The sequence below is a fragment of the Corvus cornix genome, chromosome 1, assembly GCF_000738735.6.
Source record: "Corvus cornix cornix isolate S_Up_H32 chromosome 1, ASM73873v5, whole genome shotgun sequence".
In the NCBI taxonomy this organism is placed as follows: domain Eukaryota; kingdom Metazoa; phylum Chordata; class Aves; order Passeriformes; family Corvidae; genus Corvus; species Corvus cornix.
Genome location: NC_046332.1, coordinates 34,473,455 through 34,487,944, shown reverse-complemented (window position 1 = coordinate 34,487,944; position 14,490 = coordinate 34,473,455). Strand labels below are relative to the sequence as shown.

At 39.0% G+C, this 14,490-nt stretch overlaps 1 protein-coding gene across 30 annotated transcripts in view; it reads right to left on the bottom strand.

The window, feature by feature from the left end:
- DLG2 (discs large MAGUK scaffold protein 2) overlaps window positions 1-14,490 on the bottom strand; it is a 1,001,253-nt gene that overhangs the window by 111,969 nt on the left and 874,794 nt on the right. Inside the window, exon 1 of one of the 30 annotated variants that reach the window (XM_020584350.2) lies at window positions 5,177-5,488. The exons of the other annotated variants lie outside the window; for them this stretch is intronic. The gene's annotated coding sequence lies outside the window, so the exon portion shown is untranslated. Of the gene's footprint in view, window positions 1-5,176; window positions 5,489-14,490 lie in introns of those variants that run through there. 30 annotated transcript variants of the gene reach the window in all.

Genomic DNA, 14,490 nt, shown 5'->3' with positions numbered 1-14,490 from the left:
CCTTCTTAAAACCTGTAAGTAGATTTTTTGAAAGAAAGTAGAGATTTTCTTTAGTGAGTGATATTTAATTACTTAACTTAGATACCACTAGCATTACTAGCTGCTGTGGATATTTTTTTCTGCTTGGGGAACACAGTACTGAATGCAGCAAAAGCTTCTGAGAGTACAATTTCCTTAAAATATAGAAATAAATAGTAATAGAAGAAACAAAACAAACACCCCCCCCCCCCCACAAAGCGAACATACTAGCCTGCCTGGCTTGCTCACTCGTTCAGTTTCAGCATGTGGCTGCACACAACACAGTTCAATCAGTTCTTTATTGTTTTATAATGTTAAAGATTATTACCACAATGCACAAAAGGCGTAATAGTGGGTTCTTAAATTAGCATTTGCTTAGCTCAAATGCCTCTGCACTAACCCCTGTCCTTAGAACCCAGCACAAACAGTACTGCAATTCATGCTTACAGAGTGGTGGGCTTGTGCTGTCTCCTGAACGGGACACATCTCCTCAGGAGTACAGGAATGAATTAGAAGGGACACCCCATGTCTCACTCTGTCACTTTGCAGGTTTTCAAACACAACACACTGACTAGTGTGATGTAAAGATGACATTAACTCTCAGGATTTAAAAAACTCTTGTCAATCCAGATTACTCTCCTGCCTGGTTAAAATAATAGGAGATTTCTGCTAACACTACAAAAGTATTCTGGGAATGAGGACTCCATCTGCAGTTTTACCAGGCTGACTTTTGAGTGAGCACATTGGTAATTCCCACGTGGAAAGCTGTTGATGCCATAAGCATTTCCCTGTAGTACAAAATAAAATTTGTATATTAATATTAAGCTTTAGGCCACCAACCACTAATTAGAGCTTTGCACAGGACGGAAGAGAGTATACCACTGTTCAGAAAACAAATGAATCTGCTGCAGAGGGGCATCACTCCTGTTGGCTTACTGCGAGTGGAATGACAAATGCTCTCCATCTTCCACAGATCTTTTTTTTTCTACACGTGGTCATGATATGAAAAATATGAAAAGTGTTCACCTAGAGGAATGCACAGGGACTTCCAGTGCAGCTTTCTTGGGACATATATCCAAGTCCTGCCTGCAGGACTCAAAGCTGTAGGGCCTTTACCAGAGATGATCCTGGATGTGAGTCAAATCCTACACCTCTCTTTATGGACAGCTTCTCCATAGGTTGTAACTACCCTGTAGCAGAGACACGGCTCTAGGAACCGGCACCCTTCTGACATGCATGCCCCCTGAAAACATGGAAAAACTCCACTGAAAGCTGACATGAGATTGGAAAGGACTCTTGATGAATACTTTTCATGTTTTTGATCATCTAGACTACATTAAACACCCTGCAGAAAACAGATAATTTGTATCACTTTATTTCATTGACATCTCACTCCTACTGAGTTCTGGTGCTGAATTCTCCAGAACCAGCTCTACTACCCTGGAGCACACACTTTTCACCTGTGAGGTTTCAAGGACTGACAGATCTGCTTGTCATTTTAACCATCTGGAAGCAAGGAAGGTGCTTTAATTTTATTTTTTTATTTTTTTTTTCTCCAGCAAAGACTACTTACACTAAGTTCCTTTTTTTTCGCTCTTTTTAAAAATAATAGCATAATGCATCCGGATGCCAAGAAACCAGGAGCCACTAAACAAACCAAGCACTTGAATCCACAAAACCCCTGAACTTAGCATTTATAAGATATATTTTGCTTACAAGTGAACTTTTCATGGGTTTAATAACTTGAATATCCCCATCCTGCTTGTACAATCATGTAAAACCTAACCAAAATCTCTTCTGCAGGATTAGACATTTACATGTATTTCACTCACAGCACAAAGAACCGACCAACATCAAAGGGCATGCTGTGTTTATGAACAAGCTCTCTCTCTGCTCCAGTTGCCAAATTTATTCCTGTAATGCACTGAGTGTTTGATAGTCCTTTAAAATGGAGTTTCTCTACCTAGTTTTCTGGATATACAAAAACCTCTACTGCTTTCCATTGACACATTGTCATCCTTTACTATGTTCTATCTCTTCCATAAAGTTACATTGGCTATTTCCAACACTGAGGATGCTACATGTCTAACCTATCATTTCACCCATTTTTCCACTGAAGGCCCTATCCCTGAAAGCACTTCATTATGATTGCCAGTGTCTGTTCAGCTTTGTTCCACACCCATATTGAATACTGAATTCAAACCTGAGAATTCTTAAAAATAGCATACAGTGTCACTTAATCAGTCTCTTCAATAAAAAGTAAGAGAGTTAATATATAGTTAACAGCTTTCAATTCTATGCATTAGATATTTCTGTGCTCAAGACTCAGTATTATAAATGTATTGCTCTATTTAAAATCATAGTTTGTGTAGTGCTTGAAAGAGCCAAATAGAAGTGTATCAGACATACAAACTTGTGAGTTTACACGCCCCTGTTGCCATCTCCAATCACTTCTTGCACAAAGAGCACGGTCGCACAAATACACAGTCACACATTAGCTACATTTAGTGCAAACCAAAAAATAACTCTCCAAGAACAAATGCTGGCTTATCCAATAATCTGTTTTGTCAAAAATGACCCCAAGCTGCCATGGGACTTCCCAGCAAACCTGAAGGTCAGTAAACAGGAGGTGTTTTAAACCAAAGAAAGAAGATTAAAAGATCAATTCTTGAGCTAAGGACTTTTATTCAAGATATTTTATCTGGGCATCTATATTTTATACAAAAGATACTGTGAACACAGGTGCCTTGTTTGGTTTCATCTGTAACCAAAAGGCAAAAGCAGAGAAAGATTCCTCTTGGAGAGTGGATTTCTGCTACCTGAGAGTGCTATGCATCAATCCTAAAACATTACCTCTATTCAGAAATGGACAGGAAGCCAACACACTCCTGGAGTTGTGGGGCAGAGTGTTTCCAGCAGGATATAACACTAACAACAGGGATGGCTGTTTCCCGGACCAGCCCTAAGGGCATTTAAGACACAGCACTCCATGGGGAGCACTGCTGTCACTTACTGCCAGGTGGGAGGCATGGATCACAGTACCAAACTAATATCCAGATAAAACATCTGCGTCCTCCAGATCGAGATGATGTAAAATACAATTCTTAGTCACTGTTGTTTTTCCTTCAGCATCCCTCCTGGATTATGACCACAAAGGAGCAATAGGCATGCACGCAGGATAAAATGGGATTTTTGCCACATGCTCTGGCTATTTTCCTTGGAGTGAACTTTGAGAAGCTGGTCTCATCTGTGCCCAAGCCTCCATACCACTGCGTGGAGACTGAACTAGTTGTCAGCTTAATTCATTGTGTAATAACAAATATCGAGTCTGGATCTCTGGTTCCCACAAGAGCCCATATGCCCATATCATAACTTTCTCCTTTTAGGGTTGCTTTTCCTGTCCTAATTTATACTTCCTAAGTTACAGTACATACATTTACATGGTTAATGTTCGTATTGCTGAGATTACACCATTGTGATGCATGCAATATAAATGCCTAGACAGATGGATGCAGTATCACAGATTTCTGAAAGGAGGAGAACTTGCAAAGCCAGAAGCTCACACTTCAAGAAACCCATTTGCTGGCACAGGGGTCACTGAAAATAGATCTGAATGCTTAAAAAGCAGTGCAATACTCTTAAATAAAGTACTGCTGACAAAGGTATACACTCTTTCCTAGAAATAGGCTCTAGTCTGTTAGGTTGCTAGGAAATAATCATCTCAAAAAATTCTGATTATTTCAAATTTATAATTTATAAAGATTAAGTGCAAATCTGCTTGGCAAAGGAAGTCAATAGGAAAGGCCACTTTGCCAATAGCCTTTCTCTTTAAATAAAAAGTGATACTAAAATGAGACACCTTATTTATTAAACCAGGATCAGTCCGGCAGCTTTGATGCTTCACATAAAACTCACCGAACAAATTATTTCTAAGTGAGAAGTCACAATACAAGTCTAAATCACTCCAGAGTAAACAATTTGGACTGATACCAGGTGAGAGGTCTCTGGGAGAGAGTGTCTCTCTCCAACTATTAATAATATAGCAATAAGACAACAGGTGCTGTTCTGCCAAGCTCTCTTGATATTTGGATACAACAAACTTGCTTCTCCAATCCACAGAGAACAAAAAAACAACCCCAAAGCCGGTACAACGAGACAGAAGCAAGGACTATAATACTGCTACTGATAAAAGAAAAAGTAAAATTGTTACTCGTGACCACTTGCCTCTCCTGAGGAGACATATAGGTATTGTATGGCAGTCTTAATATTTCAGTTTCATAAATTCTGCTTTTCAATTCCTTTCTGACTGAAACAACAAAAAAATTGCAGGCTTACTGATCTTTAAAGGTTACTGGCAAGACAACGTCGACATATTAATGGAGCTTGCTTGAAAAGATACAGAGGTCAAAAAGAAGCAAGTGATAATTAGAGCAAAGAATCTAAAGCTGGTGAAATTCAAAAAGTCATGCAGACACTATAGGAAATATACCTTCTCTGTCTAGCTGTGCTACAGCATGCTTCCACAGTTTGTTTCAAAGTCTCCCTTTGCCTTTCATCTTACACATATTTCAGCACTGTTGTTATGCAAGATGGGGAATCATTCATTTTAATGTGATACTAAGCATATTACCACAAAACCAGAAAGAAGCTACCGTTTTACTGATTATCTAATTAAAAAGCTCTACAATTCAAATTCTTTGCAGCCCCTCACTCCACACAAAAGATTTAATGCTGCATCTGAAAAGCCACATGTACAAAAAAGCAAAGAATTTGTAAATGCTTCTGATATTTGCTTATTCTTTTCCTTCCTCTTGTTACAAAAGCCACAGCTATCACTCTCTTTAAGCACTAATAAAAGCAATTTAACGACAGGTAGATTTGCTGGTTTGTAGCTTCTTTGAACCCCCAACACACTCACTAAAGGAAAGTAACTTTAGCTAGGAAAGAGATCCTCACAGCACGATGGTGAATAATTCATCATTGCATTTTTCTTTTCATCTCATTTTGTGCCAGTAACGTACACAACTGAAAATATTGCAAAATCTAAAAACAACCACAGACAAGGACTTCCAGCAGCAAAATACACATAAAACTAGCAGGCAGGTTTCCCCAGCTTATATAATAACAGCTTTAGCTCGACAGAACCCCCATCACTCACCGAGGACTGAATTCACTTGAACAAAAGCGGAGCCCAGTCACCAAATGCAGCTTTGCAGGACTCTCAATGCAAGATGCTCCTGTCTGCTGTTCGGTTCACACTTGCCTTTATAACTAAGCCAACCAACAACATTCAGTTGCTGAACCTGATGAATTATAAAACGGTAGCTCCCAGACTCTCATATTTTACATCACAGGGGGTGGTCATCCAGCATACACACTGCCTGTGTACATATATTCTGCTATAACTCATCCTGATAAACACATCAGTGCTGGCAGCAGTGACAGTAATTGGTGCTCAGGATGTACAAGCACAAACCAATAGAGCACACTCCCACCTTCTGCTCTGTGCAACATCCCTACCTGTCAATCACTGCACCTTGTTAAGGTGGAATGATCAACTGCTCTTGCGGGAGAGGCAAAACTCAGAGAAGAAACCATCTACCAATACAAATTCTTCACTTAAACATTTCTTAATGCAGTAGTAAATGTAGCTGCAATGTTCTCTAGGTAACAATTTTCATGATTTTTTAAAAAGAATCTTCATAAATATCTTCCCTTCTTAAAGACACAGTTCTCGTTTGGAGACTAACACAGGGTTTGTTACTTTACTATCATGAATGGAAATTATTCAGGCAAATTCCAGGGACATTAGCACGGATAACCTAAAAGCATTACTCCAGGCAGAATGACTGTTAAAAGCAATATACTTGTTAGGTGCAATTCTGCGCCCATTTTAAAATCCTAAAAATGCTGAAAGGTTTTAAGAACATCCTCTAAATTGTAAGGATGTATTTGTAATACTCTTCACTTCTCTAATGCTTTATTTTTCCCATATGCTTGCATAATTTTCAAAGTTAATGTATAGGTACAAAATAACAGAATCAAACACCTAAAGCTTACTCATTAATCCAATCAATTAAACTAAACATTTTCAAATGGGATTAATTACAGCAATAACAATCACAGTTGCACATGCCACAAATTAACACTCACAATTAGCCCCTAACAAGCAAAACTGGTTATGGTAATGGTGAAACACAGTCAGGGATCAGCCACTGGAAAGGGGTTTGTATGGCAATTTTTTACGAGGGAGCAGAAGTTGCTCTTTCAGAGTTGAGCTCCAGGAATTTTGTCAGTTTTACAAAACTCACGGCTATTTGTGCGAGTGCAGAGTGGGAATAAACACTTTACTCAAGAGGATTTTCTATTTCTACATCACTGGTGATGATTCTCAGAGGGTTCCATTTGGAACCTGAACACCGGATCCAGCTCCTTTCATTTCCCATGCCTGTAAAACTCCTGTAAAACAGTTTTTGCTGCCATGAAGAAATGTTGTGCTTGGGAAGGTGAGCACAGTTGTGTGAGCGGTTGTGCATTGCCTGGATGCTTTTCCACGAACAACTGGGCTGAGGAATGCAAATGAAGCCTGCGCCAGCAGCCCCAGGCAGAAACCCAACCCTTCTCACCATCTGGACCGACTGATGTGCGTCACAATGTGGGAACAGGGTGTTGCATTTCATGCACAGCAAAAGCTAGTCCTATATATATATCTATCTATCTATATCCCTTTCCTCCTGTTCTCAGCTGTTTGTTCCACCCCATTCCTCATTTGTCTCTTTGTGTTCAGCACCTTTACTATCTGAGAAAAAAAATCACTCAAGGCCAGAGGCATGAACAGTGTTTCTGCATGTGCTGCTGGCTCTTACTATAGCAGCCTGTCTGAAAGAAAAGCCCTCTAGAGTTGGGTGGCAGAATGTAGAGGAGACACATCAGGATTTAATCAGAGGAACAGTTTTGATGTCTCTGTCTTTCTCAGAGGAAAGGACAGCTGAGATCCAATACTTGGATTCTCCAGCGACGCTGACCGAGAATAATCCAATATGGGCAGAAAATATTCCAAATGATAAGCCCTGGCTCATTAAGAAGCAGGGGAAAAAAAAAAAAAGTGTGTTACTGGATTTGGCTTTTAGACCCAAATTCTCTTCTCAGGGGTTTACATATTTCACGTGCATATCATGGAGGTTCCCTAAAATGTCCTGATTACAACAGTTTGTTGTCTTGTGCACTAATTAGGTTTTTTTGACCTATTTTTTATAAGAGACAGTTTCAAACCATATGTGCCAGAATGCCCTATTTTCCTTTTTGTTTTGTCTTAACCATTCAGACTCTAAGACGCTTCCCAAGGATTGGTGTAAACATGACACTGCCTTATAACAATTTGCTGCCACATGAATAAGACACAAGCAATGCATGGTTGAATGTCCTTGACCAACATAACACTCACACTAAAATTCAGCTCCCATTTACTGAAGAAAATGTTTGTAAAAGTGACCAATATCTCACTAATGTAAGCCACAGCAATATTTCATAGCTGTGTGTAGGTGGCATGCATAAACCACAGTCTGTGGTATTACATAAGAGCCACAGTTTTAAGAAAAATTGCTACCCTGTTTCACACTTGCAATTTTTAATTAGTTTTCCTGGCTTCCATGTTACCTTTCCATGGGTAATACAGCTGATACTGCAGTAACAGTCACCAGTGTGGTGCTCTGTAAAAGTGCTACCTTCAAGGTGATTTGATACGCTCAACACACAACCCATGTCCTTGGGGCTCTGTTCTTACACTCTGATACAGAATGTGAGATTTCACATTCAAACATACTCCAGTGACAGGTGTGTGAAAATCCCATATGGCTGCCAGATTTCTTTATACCTACATATATATATATAGAGTATGTTTTTTTTAAGGCATTTGTAACAAACACATTTGGTATTGACTCTGATGTTCTTCACTTCAAGCTGCAAAATAGAAATGATCTAAAAATGAAAAAAAACCAAAAAACAAAAAAAAACCCCAAAAAACCCCAACAACAACAAAAAAAAACAAACAAGAAAGAAGTGTTCCCATTTGCTGCCAAAACATTACTTCTTTCTTCCATAATCACATGGACTATATTGACTACACATCATGGATATCTCATTTGCTGTCTCTAAAGCGAGCACACAGATCACTGGGGAAAAATCAGGGCATTCAGCTGGAATAACAAGGGTAGAAGAAGCAAAGGTAAATTCAAATTAAAAAGAGCTACAGGCAGGTTTGATAGTATCAAGATCACAAATTAGCTAGTACTGTTAACTCACACCTCAATGAAGAAAAACTAGATCTCCAGGATCTCCACAGCGTGGACCTGGAGTTTCTGGTGAAAAAATGTGCACCAACAGAGATAATTTCCAGGCTACACCAGATGGTATGGCTGACCAGTGCTCTGGGTCATAATCCTTGCCATGTAGCCTATGATGTCATTTTGCAAACTAAAGAGGTATTTATACAGTGTCCTGAATTTTGCAATCTTCAATTTCTTTTCTGATTTTTTTTCAGACTTACACTGGATACATTTTTACCCTGGATTTACACTCTTTCATCTGATAGCCTTTTGATGGTACTGTCAGAGAGTATCTCTAAAGCAAAGAGCCCAGCAGGGTGTTGAAAAGCTCTGGGCATTTATCAGATAATATCATCCAGAAGAACAGTAATAACAAGAAGCCCAAGCTTTCCAACGATCAGGGGGTGTAAAACCACTTTGTTTCTTACAGGTGTTTTTTCTTTCATCATAGGCTCAACCCACTGCTCTGCCTCAGTCTGCATCATTTTGCAACAGCCCAGTCTATGCTGGGCCCCTAATAGGACAAACAATATCAAGGGCTGCAAGTCACTTTCCACCTTCCTCGCAGCAAAGGCCCTAATTTAGCTCTCCTTCCCTAATCCAGCTAAGCATTACCATGAAATCTGCATGAGTTTAGGTAATTCTGAGATCTACCTTTCTTCAAATCAAAATCAGCTGAGCATAATTGTAAAGGTCTTTTATTACACTTGATAAAGACCCTCCCTAGTTACAGGGAATTTCCCCACCTATACACTCTGAAGGGTAGTAGGGTGAGATAGAATCATCATTTCTTTTGAGTACAGAAATCTATCAAACTTTTAATTCCAGCTGAGACCACAGAGGATTTACAAGTTTCACAAACTACTCCATTGTCTGTGGTCTGAATCCATAATGGGATATTATGAGAATTTATCCTTTTATAAATATATGGTAAAATAGTACACATTGAGTCGGACAGATTCCATTGCTGTAACTTACATACATCCCACACTGCAAAATAAACAACAGTGACAATCTAAATTAATTTAGTTGCCACAGCAAGGCAATAGAGAAATTAATTTTCTTTCAATGTTGCACAACTGAAACTTCATGTACGAACAGTTTTTAAATCGTTTCAGTTTCCAAGATTAGTCCTTGTAAGTACAAATGAATAAAAGTGTATATTTAGATTAATTAAGAAATTAGCTGGCACAGGGCTTTGAAGATGTAAAGGACTGTACAAGTGCTATTGCTCCAATAATATTTTCCTCTATTACAATACTATCCTTCCTCAAGTGACATCCTTTTTGCTCCAAGTGCAGAGTGAAAGCTCAAGTACTCTTTCTGAATGAGGACTGTGTTTGAAAAAATACAGAAAAAAGAGAATTAAAAAGGATATTCAGCTAGGTCTGAATGAACAGATGCCCCAAAGAGCAATTTAAGTTGATCAAGGGCAATGACAAGAAGTTGCTTTGCTAGTTAGGAAGGCTGATCTCTCCTAATGGTGGCTTCATAGTCTTAAGAATATGAATGATCCTGTCAGTAATAAAGAAGAGCAGCTAAAAGGAAGGAAGGCCAGATGGCACTTTCCCTAGAGCCTCTGGAGAGGCTGCCTGGATTTGATTTGATTTGAAAAGCCTTTTATAGCACCCCATGAACCTGGAATAATACAGCAACCCATTAATAAGTCAGTAGATACTATAGGAAGAGTTTGAGATTTCATAAAAATGTTGTTTTTCTGTATGGCTTAGGTTAGTTCAGCTAGTTAAAAGAACTGAGAGACTTGGAGGATGTAGTTCAGAATCCAGAACTAGTTTGTGGTTCTTGTTTTGTTTTCTTATCTTGACTTTCATTTTCCATTGAACGTTGTGTTTCCTTTTGCTGTTCCCTTTTAAATGAGTTAAATTTGTCTGAAGGTTGATACTCAAATCCAAAACAAATCATAAAGTACTTAATAGCTCTATGAGGTGTAAAAGTAGATAAAGTTGACTACCTGTTAGCTAGAAGTTTAAATGTAGTAGAAAACCAGACAAGCATCTTTTACACATCTTCTACACAAACAGAAGGTCCCACAGTCAACTCCTTGTAAGCCTGGTGCAGGAAGCAAACGAGTTAACAGCTTTGAATGGCAAAGAATGGTGGAGCCATGAAGATCCTCCCTGGATTCGCAGTTTAACTTTGCGTGCACCCTGTGGTGGGAGGAGTAGGTGGCTGATTTGGGAAGAAGTACAGCACAGGAATGATACACTTGACTCCTCTGAGGATGGTGATGAAAATCTGTCAGCTTGGCATAGTCCTTCACGTTACCTACAGCAAGTACTGACACATGGAGAAAGCAACAGCTCTACAGACATCACAGTAAAAATCACAGAATGCAGATGGAAAAGGCCTTTAAGATCATTGAATCGAACCATTGACGCAACACTGCTGAGTCCACCATCAAACCATATCCCTCAGCACCACATCTACATGCTTTTTGAACCATTCCAGGGACCATTTCCCTGGGCAGCCTGTTCCAATGCCCGATCACATTTAGCAAAAAATTTTTTCCTATCTAATCTACCTTCCCCTGATGCAACTTGAGGCCATTTCCTCTTGTCCTATCACTTGTTACATGGAAGAAGAGACTGACCCCCACCTGACTGCACCCTCTTTCTTTTCTGGTAGCTGTAGAGAGCACAGCATAAGAGGCAGAGTGTTTGTGGTGGAGGAAGCAGACAGCTGTTTTGCTGAAGAGTCCTGTGGCAGTACTGTAAGGAATTATCCATGGAAAGGGAAACAAACACACAAAACAGTCTTCATGATGAAACAGTGAAATTGAGGCCTGCATTTGTGGTAGATGCAAAAAATAAGCAGCATCGCCTGAGGACGCCTTCTGCACTGATTGTGACAAAGAGCTAGCACAGGAATCAGTACGCACGCACACTCTCAGATTAAGTTTTCCCCTCCTACAGTTTTCTTTCAGGAAAGAAAATCTGAAGCCTGGATGACTAACTACAATGCAGATGGCAGAGCAGTGTAGAGATACAAGCTCCAAATGAACTAGCTCAGATGACACCACGAGTGAATTTAACCTACTCATATTGAACTCCATGGTTATGCTGTTCCTGGAGCCTGAACAAGCAAAGCAGTTTAGGATTCAGACAAGCCAAAGAAGGACAGCAGGTGATACTCAAGCTAGATCTGTGCCAGCACTCTTGCAAATTTACTTCTGCAGCTTTTTTGCCATTACTTGTGAATGTGCCAAGAAAGTACCTCCCAGCAAGAAATAATACATGGAATTACAGCAGCATCAGAGCAAAGTATTGCTCTGAAAACAAGGAAGAAATAACTCTTTTTTAGGATATGGAAAACCCTCTTTCAGCTCAGCAGGAATCATCTGTAGCCTTGCATGGTTCACAAGACTGCTGAAACTGCAGATTTACTGTCTTGGCTCTAATGTCAGGACAATTAATTTAGCGCTCACCAGAAACCCTTTTGGGTAGCTAGGGGTGATGGATCCCTGGTGAACTTGCTTTGAGGGGATTGTCATACTCAGCGTATTCCTGCACTGTCTGGGCACTCTGAAGGTGTGAATGGCAATGACACTTCTTCTACAGGTCAGCAGAAACCATGAGCAGGGAAATGTCTGCCATTCCATCACATTTACACCTGGTAACTAGCTTCCACAGAGTCTGAGCTCAGCTGGGCACTTGAGGACAAGCCACCCTTTGGTGAGGATCCTGTCCAAAGGGATGCAAGAACCAGGACACTGATTAGATGCTCTGTTCTTGAACTACTTATAGCTTGAGGATTAATTAGGAGTGGGAAAATGCTCTAAGACCTTTAACTGAAGAACTGAAGAATTAAAGGAGTTGAAATATAAATACTTATTCTCACTACAGTATCAGAATCTCTGATTGAGACCCTACAGAAATAACTCGAGCTATGTAGATACAACAAGAACATTCGGTTAAGATTTTGTAAATGACAAAATGGGATTTATCTGGGAATGATGAGCAACTGAACAGAGAGGTGGTACCTGTTGAGGCTGAGGATGTGCAGCTTTCAGCCCTTGAATTTGTAGCTGTCTGCTCCTGTGCTCTCTCTACTCCTGTGCTCTGGCCAACTTTCTGCTAGGTAACACCAGAACTGTAAATATAGCATATGGAAAATAAAGGCTAAAGATAGAAGTTAAGAGCAGCAGTGGGTTAAGCAGAAGTTAATATTGCCTTCTCTTGCTTGTGCTTGCAACTCAACTGCTATTTTAGCAGAGCGCCTTGCAAAAGGAAAGCAGGAGCAAATGGCAGTAGCTGGGAACTTGGGACATTTGCTGTAAGAATTTTGTGTGTCCTGGATGGACGCTGTTTCTGTGACTCACTTTCTCGGCTCAACACGGCTCCATGCAGGTACTGTGAAGATACACTAAAAATAATGATGTATTTAAACATTTATGCTGCAGGCCACCTAATCACCTTCAAAGAAAATAGTTCTGCAAGAGTTGGAGAGTCCAAGCAATGATTTTTTCCAGTCTTTTTTTTTTCCTGCTTTTACCCACAACTAGAAAAAAATAAATATACTGGCCCTCTCAATGTTAATATTGCACAGCAGACAGAAATATGTGCCAGTCTGAGGGATACACGAGGAAACAACATAAAAGTACTGCTGCTGAGCAGGGATACAAATTAAAGGAACTTTTGCAGCTCTACTACTCAGAGAACACATTGTTAAAATGTGATTTGGGGGCAGAATAATCATACTCGAATGAGAACAATAAAAACAAAATGATCCTGAGGTGAAAATGTTGAAAGTGGACAACCCGTACTGCTTTGTGCTGGTACCGAACAAGGACTTCAATAAAAATGTATAAAAATGCACTAAGATGATGAAAATGGGCTACTTTTGAAGGAAACAATATGACCCTTACAAAGAAAACCTTGTGTACAATACACCATAAAAGGACAGAGCAGTTAGGAAGATGACTCCCTGTGGAGACTGTAGACAGCTTCATATCTTAATAGATGAGATGTGTCTTGGCAATGCATGACCGTATGGATATCCTGGTATTCTGTTAGAGAGTAATAAAAACTATGAAAGTATCATCAGAGTTCTGGGCATGCAAAAATTAGTTAGCCTGCACAGAAATTTATGAGGGGAAATAAAATCCTTTTGTTTTCTACCAGTAGATTTAATTACTTTACTTCCCAGTAAGCATCTCATTGGACTACTGTACTGCAGCTCTTTCCTGCTGAAATAACAGGGAATTTTAGGAGGATGAAAAATGAAAATCCTATGTGCATATTTCAACTACACTACCTATATCCTAATACAAAGAAGAGACTAGTAGGTAAAGCCTTTCTGAGTATGATCAGCCAGCAAAGCAGAGCAAATAATTTGTCGTGAATATATGGTTTCTTCTCTGTTATTTTAAATTTTTTTAATGGTTTTGGGGTTTTTTTGGCTGTTTTCACAAATTAATGATCACATGGGAGTTAGTAGATGCCCTCTGCCTGTATATGATTTATGAACATTATGTTGACAGTATTTACAGTATGAATTTTGCATAACCATATACTATTTCTTCATTTCCTGGCTGGTGAGGTGTAAATATTAGCACTACATTACTTGCTCAAATATTCCTATGAAATATATTAATTAAAAAAATGTTAATAACAGTAAGTTCATCCAGACATTTGATGGAAATTAAATGCAAATGATTACAACCCTAGATGAATTGTTCAATTATATATGCATGCTTCTTGTACAATTGCTGAACTATGTGTTTGGCTTTTCTCAGAAACCTAAAGAGACATAAATTTGAAAGTCATATCATAATTAACATTTTTCCTCCTGTAACATAATTTCTATACCCATATTATATAGGATGAAGAATGGAGTTTTATATCCTGCTTGATTTGCAATTCGTTTTCAAGTATCTGGTTTTAAACTACAAACTTCTTGACTTAAGAAGGCTTGTAGAAAGCTATGGAAAAATCAGTTAAATATATGAAATCGATATATGTCAGAATTTAACATGTTAATATTAATGGAGTTACTTCAGGGTCTTTCTTTGAATGAAACTACCAGAAATTCAGGCCTATTTTTTTTCTTTTTTTCTTTTTATCTGGAAGAATTAAATCCACTTGGGATCCTAATATGCATTAATTTAACACAGTGCTCCCTTCAAATG